Source organism: Penaeus monodon, chromosome 5 (genome assembly GCF_015228065.2).
Source record: "Penaeus monodon isolate SGIC_2016 chromosome 5, NSTDA_Pmon_1, whole genome shotgun sequence".
Taxonomy (NCBI): Eukaryota; Metazoa; Arthropoda; class Malacostraca; order Decapoda; family Penaeidae; genus Penaeus; species Penaeus monodon.
In genome coordinates, this window is record NC_051390.1 from 54,982,320 (window position 1) to 54,989,819 (window position 7,500).

A 7,500-nucleotide genomic window follows, 5' to 3' on the forward strand; every position below is an offset into this window, starting at 1 on the left:
AATACGGTATATCGTTGCTTTATTTTTGTTGTTACTCTTTCTCTTATTATCACTGTCATCTTCGCAACTGCAATCAAAATTATAAATACTAACGGCATGAACGCATTATTGCACTCTTAAACATTTTTTTTCTTTCTCAGTTCTCTCTCTCTCTCTCTCTCTCTCTCTCTCTCTCTCTCTCTCTCTCTCTCTCTCTCTCTCTCTCTCTCTCCCTCTCTCTTACTCTTCATGCATCCGAGCTTCCTCCTCTTTGTCTTCTTTCTATCATAATATTTTTTCTTGAGCATTTTATTATATTATTATTATTATTATTATTATTATTATTATTATTATTATTATTATTATTATTATTATTATTATTATTATTATTATTATTATTATTATTATTATTACTATTATTATTATTATTATTATTATTATTTTTATTATTATTATTTTATTATTATTTTTTATATTATTGATTTATTATTATTTCTTTTATATATTATTATTATTATTTTTAATTTATTTTTTTTTTGTCTTTATTTTAAATTTTTTTTTTTTATTTTTTTTAATTTTTTAAAATAAAAAAAAAAAAAAAAAGAAAAAAAAAAAAAAAAAACAACAAAAAAAAAAAAAAAAAATTTTTTTAAAAAAAAATTTAAAAAGAAAAAAGAAAAGCCTTTCGGGACCTTGAAAGGGGGGGGTGTTTTCCCCGGGGGGGGAAAGGGCCCAGGGGGGGGGGGGGGAGGGGAAGGGAGGGAAGGGGGGAGGGAAAAGGAGAGAGGGGGGGAAAGGGGGGGGGGGGGAGGGAGGGAGGGAGGGAGGGAGGGAGGAAAGGGAGGGGGAAAGGGGGAGGAAGAGAGAGGGAGGGAGGGAGGGGGGGGGGGGGGGAAGGAGGGGGGAGGGAGGGGGGAGAGGAGAAAAAAAAAGGGGGGGGGGGAAAGGGAGGGAGGAGGGGGGGGAGTTGGGGAGGGGGAGGAGATGAAAGAGAGAATAGAGGGAAAAAGAGGAGGGGGAGGGAGGGAGAGGGGGGGGAGGGAAAAAGGGGAAAAGGGGGGAAAAAAAGAGAGGAGAGAGAGAGAGAGAGTGGGGGGGGGGATGGAAAAGAAAGAGAGAGAGAGAGAGAGAGAGAGGGAAGAGAGAGAAAAAGAGAAAGGTGAAGAAAAGAGAGTGAGAGAGAGAGAGAGAGAGGAGAAAAGAGAAAAAGGAGAGAAAAGGGAGAGAGAGGAAAGAGGAGGAGATAGGAGAGAAGAGGAGAGAAGAGAGGAAAAAAGAGAGAGAGAGGAGAGAAAAGGAAGAGGAGAAGAGAAGAGAAGAGAGAAGAGAGAGGGGAAAGAAGAGGAGAGAGAGAAAAAGAGAGGAAAGAGAGAGAGGGAAAAGAGAAAAGGGGATGGAGAGCGGGGGAAAAAGAGAGAGAGGAGGAGAGAGGGGGGGGGAGGAAAAGAGAGTCAAAAGGTATTATGCTAATGCAGATAGAAAAAAGGTTTTATAGTCGCTTAAAGCCCTTTAGAAAAAAACACATACACATACACAGACACCAGACACCAAACACAACACACACACACACACACACACACACACCACCACACACAACACACACAACATAATAATAAAAAAAAAAATAATAATAATATAAAATAAAATAGAATTTTATTTTAAATAATTTTTAATTTTTTATTAAAATATATTATATAATAAAAATTATAATATATTTGAACAAAAACACACACACCCCCAACACACACAAAAATAAATATATATATATATATAAATCTAAATATATATATATTAAAAATATTATATTATAATTATAATATTTGGGGTTTTGGTTTTTGTGGGGGTTTTTGGTGTTGGTGTGTGTGTGTGTGTGTGTGTGTGTGTGTGTGTGTGTCTTTATGTATGTGTGTGTACAAATAACAAATGAAATTATGATAATTCCTTCTCTTTTTTCTCCAATCGCTTCCTCGCAAACCTGTCCCCGTCTTGTCATGCAACTCAAGCAATTCAGGTGTAGAGTGAATCTTTGAAAAAATCGTTGGATTTCTTTACTCTCTTCTCTCTCCTCCTCCCTCTCTCTCTTCCTTCTTCTCTTTCTCTCTCTTCCTTTCTCTTCTCCTTCCTTCTCTCCTTTCTTTCTTCCCTCTCCTCCTCCTTTCTTCTCCTCTCTCCTCTCCTTTTCTCTCTCTCTCTTTTTCTCTTTTTCTCTCTTCCTTCCCTCCCCTCTCCTTCTTCTCCTCCTTCCCCTCCTTTTCCCTCCCCCCCCCTCCTCCTCATTTTTCTGTCCTTTTTCTTTTTGGGGATCCCCCATTTTTTTTTCCGACTGCGGATGGGTTTAGTGAAATCCTTAATGTTTTGGTGGTGGGTGGTTGGGGGAAGGTTTTTTTTGTGTGTGTGGGTGGGGTGTGGGTGTGTGTGGGGTGTTTGTGTGGGTGTGTGTGTGTTTTACATGAGTCTACGGTCTTTTGCGTGTTATGTGTTGGTATTTTATTTTTTATGGTGCAGTAGTGTGTATAGGTATGTAAACTTAAAATAGAAATACATTTTCCTTTTTCTATGTGTATACGTCCAATCACCCTTAGGTCTACACGTACGGAAACCCAAATAAATACACACACAGACACGCCTGCATTTACATAAACGCACATATACACCATTCGCCGACCTGGCACCTCGAGATTTCCTCCTCGTGACCCTCGCTCTCCCCGAAGGCCCCGCAGGATGTCGATTTTTAAGGGCATGGGGACCCGAGCGGTTTTGCGTTGTTCCCTGAAATTTTTTTTTTTTTCTTTTTTTTCTTCGTCTTGTTGTTGTTTTGATTTTGAGGTGTTATGTGGTTTTTTGGGTTATTTCTGTGTTTTTTTTGTCTGTTTGTTTGCTTTTGTTTTATATCTTGTTTGTGTTTTGCAATGTCTTTGTTTTTGTTCTTCTCAGTAATGATATGAGTATTGATTAATGAATCATCATGTCATTTTTTGTTTTTGTCTCTTTCTATTTTTCTCTCTCTCTCTTTTCCCTTTTCTCTCTTCTCTCTTTCTCTCTCTCCCTTTTCTCTTCCTCTCTTCTCTTCTCTCTCTCCTCTCTCTCCTTCTCTCTCTCTCCTCTCTCTTCTCCTTCTCCTCTCTCTTTCTCTTTTCCCTTCCCCTCTCTTCTCCTCCTCCCTTTTCCTTTTTTTTCTTTTTTTTCTTTTTCTTTTCTTCTTTTTCTTTCTTTCTTCTTATTCTTCATTTTCTTTTTCTTCATTTTTTTTTTCTTTCTTTTTTTTCTTTCCTTTTCCCCCCATTCCTCATTTTTTTTCCCCTTGTTTTTTTTTTTTTCTTTCCCCCCCTTTTTTTTTTTTCCTTTTTTTTTTTTTTTCTTTTCCTTTTCAAAACCCAAAAATTTTGCCTTGGCTTTTTTTTTTTTTCCCCCTCCCCGGATTTTATTTTTAAACCTTTTAAACCAATTTAAACAAAATTTTTCGTCCTTTTTTTGTTTTCCTTTTGGGGGCGGGGGGAAAATTTAATTACCAAAAGGAAAAACCAAAATTTTTGGGTGCGGTTTGTTTAAAAAATTTTTTTAAAAATTTATAAAATCTTTTTCGTGTTTAAAATTGGATGTTTTTTGGGCCTGAACGGGTGACCCGGTAGTGGAGCAAAAACCCAGGATTTTTACGACTGAGCCACGGGGGAAATTAAGGGGCCACGACTTCCCTTTTTATCTTTCCATAAAATGGCATTTCAATTTTTATTAAAATAAAATATATAATAATTTTAATATAAATATATTAATTTTTATTTTTTTTTAATATTATATAATTATATATTAATTTTTTTTTTTTTTTTATGTATATATAAAATTTTTAAAACTTTTAAAAATTTTTACAAAATATTTCATATCCCCAAAAAAAAAAATTTTAATAACAATAAAAACCACCGTTACATGGATGAAAAGAATAAACAAAACCCGCAACATTAATTAAAAAAAATAAAACCCTTTTTTTCAAATTTTTTATAATGACATTAATTTTTTTTCAACATTTTCAAAACTTTTTTTTTTTTTTTTGTTTTTTTAAAAAAAAAAAAAAAAATTTTTTTTTTTAAAAATTTATTATAAAGAAAAAAAAAAAAAAAACTTTCTAATTTAAAAAACCCCGGAAATTTAAACAAAAAATTACTTTTAAATAAAAACCCAAAAAAAAAAAAAAAAGAAAAAATTTTAAGTTTGGAAAAAAAGGAAAAACTTAACTTTTAAAAATTAAAAAAAAAATCCGGGGGGAAAGTTTTTTAATTTAAAAAATACCCTTCCTAATCAACTGCGGTTCGGCGCGCTAAGACTTGTGCCACGGCGGTGAATTCCCTCATGACATCTGCGCTCGACTTCTCAAGGTGGTATGTCGTCTTCTCGCCGTGAGATCGGGCTCGAGCAGCAGTCGGAGCACAGGCATTTTTACGACTGACGCGACGGAGAACTGAACCTGGGACCACGACGGTCCATTGATCTTTCCACTGGACCATCGCGACAGTCAATTATATATATATATATATATATATATATATATATATATATATATATATATATAGATATATATATATATATATATATATATATATATATATATATGTGTGTGTGTGTGTGTGTGTATGTATAGTCATGAAAATTTGAATACTTTGTAATATGTTTTGAGCTAATGATATGTTCATATTCTAAAACAAAAAAGGATTTTGAATATACTGAACTGAAAGCTCACCGAATTACATGGTCATGACAAAGACATAATACATTATTTGTTATATTCGTCTTAACATTAGTAAAAAAAATAAAGAGCCATTTTTGTCAGATCTTCTGTATAACTGATCATTAATATTTTTATTGATATCATTATCATCGTTATCCTAATTACTATAATTATTATCATCATTATTATTGTTGCTATTATCATTATTATTATTGGTATTACTATTATTACTATCGTTATTATTGTTGTTATTATCATTATTATAATTTGTATTACTATTATTACTATCATTATCATTAATACAATTAATATCATTATCGTCACTATTATCATCATTACCATCCTCAGCGCCATGATACTAAATCAACTATCAATTATTCTAAAATAGTCCACGATCACAACACAATCTTCGTTTACGGATTAGGAAGGAAAAAGTATAATATAAACAAAACCACGATCATAACATTTAATCACATTGATAAATCACAAATCATGACAAGAATCCAATTTATCATTGGACATAATTCCTGCACATTTGCAAGCGAGAAAATTCAATAAGACACTTAAGAACGCATATATCATGATGGTATACACAAGAGATAATTGAATGGATGAATCTTTACTGTAAATTATTAAAATTGCCGAAAGTAATGTAACGAAGCACGGACCAATATTCTGCTCTGTCCTTTCACCGTGATATATAACAGTTAATATATTCCTTATAATATAATATCCTGCGCACTTCTCAAACGATTTACACCAAAGCACAAAATATAAACACACTATAATTATACCACGCGGATGTAGGTTGAAAGTGCCACGTATAAACCTAGAAATTATGCCAAAATAGGAGAAAAATACGGTCGCCATGACGTCCTAAACAAAACTGACGCGACCTTTCCGAAAAAAATAGCGTCGAGATGCGCATTATAAAGAGAATTCTATTTTACATTACGATTTATTTATTTGTTATGAAGATCAGATCTTTAGTTAGATTATGTTATATCCATGGATGTACAGGAGAGCTCTATGCAATGTAGGAATGTTATTGATATAACGATTATAAGAATAGTGATTTTGTGATACTCACATTTGACCATGATGATGATAATAATAGTGACAATGACAATGATAATAATATTAAGTATTATTATTATTATTATTATTATTATTATTATTATTATCATTATTATTATTATTATTATTATTATTATTATTATTATTATTATTATTATTATTATTATTATTATTATTATTATTATTATTATTTGTATTTGTATTTGTATTTGTATTAACATTATTGTTATCATTATAACAACAAGAATGATAATAGTTATAATTATAATTATAATTATAATAATGGTAGTAATAATAATGATGATAATGAAATTACTAACGACAACAATAACATTAATGATACTACTACTACTACTACTGTTACTGCTATTACTACTAAGCCAATAATGATGATAATGATAATAGTAATAATAATAATTATAATAATGATAATAATAATAATAATAATAATAATAATAATAATAATAATTATAATAATAATAATAATAACAACAATAATGATAACGATAATAATAATAGTGATAATAATAATAATATAATATCATTAATAATAATACTCAAGAGACGATGAGAGTGATAATACCAAGACCAATAACAACACGTTAATAATAGTAATAACAATAACAATAACAGCAAGGGTGAATTCCATTACCCCAGAGAGTCAGTTTAGCTACAGTTGCCATAACTTTGGTCCACTGAGCTACACTTGACCAAACTTTAGTATATTGAACTACAGCCGAGTTAACTTTAGTCTGTTGAACTGCCGTTTAACCAACACCCTCCTCTGCTCAAGGGAGGTCGGGGGTACTTGAGTCATCTTGTTCCTGATCATTAGTTAATGGAATGTGCCGTTTTGAGGAATAAGGAGGGGTCTTTTCAGTGGTGTTTGTGTATTTAGTGATGTAATTGTGTACAGGAAGTTAAGAGGGGGGGGGATAGGTGAAGTTTAATTTGGTTTAGAAGAAAATTCTTAATGAATAAATGATAATCATAGTCAAAATATCTAAGGTAGTGTTTCTAAATTAAATTCAGCGAATATACCCAAATGAACTTACCGACGCTCTGGGCAGATTATAGTCTTCTACAGCCTATTACTGCTACTTTTACCATTACAATTACTAGTACTGGAGTTACCATATTCATCTCGGTGTGACTGCAGAAGGATTAGCCTTGAAGAGCCGTGAAAAGCTTGTCGGGAATCACATGCAATCAGATACAGCTTGGTTCGTTATTTCAATGCTGTCTGTCGAGTCGGGATTATCCCTGTATTCACCCGGGGTTTAGCTCATAAATTCTGTCTCTCTCTCTCTCTCTCTCTCTCTCTCTCTCTCTCTCTCTCTCTCTCTCTCTCTCTCTCTCTCTCTATTCTATTCTCTTCTCTCCTCTCCTCTCCTCTCCTCTCCTCTCCATTTCTTTTCGCTATACTTCTCTCTCTCCTCTCCTTATCTCTTCTCTTATCTTCTCTTCTCTCTCTATCTCCCTCTCTCTCCTTATCTATCTATTATCTGTCTATGTATCTATCTTTCTACAAAGAGCGAGATATATAGACAGAGACAGACACACAAACAAACAGACAAACAGACAAACAGACAGACAGAGTTACCGAGAGAGATACCTCCTGATGAAGTGCCGTCCATCATCCCATAGCACACACACACACGCACATACACACACACACACACACACACACACACACATACACACACACATACATTAAAAGCTGTCTT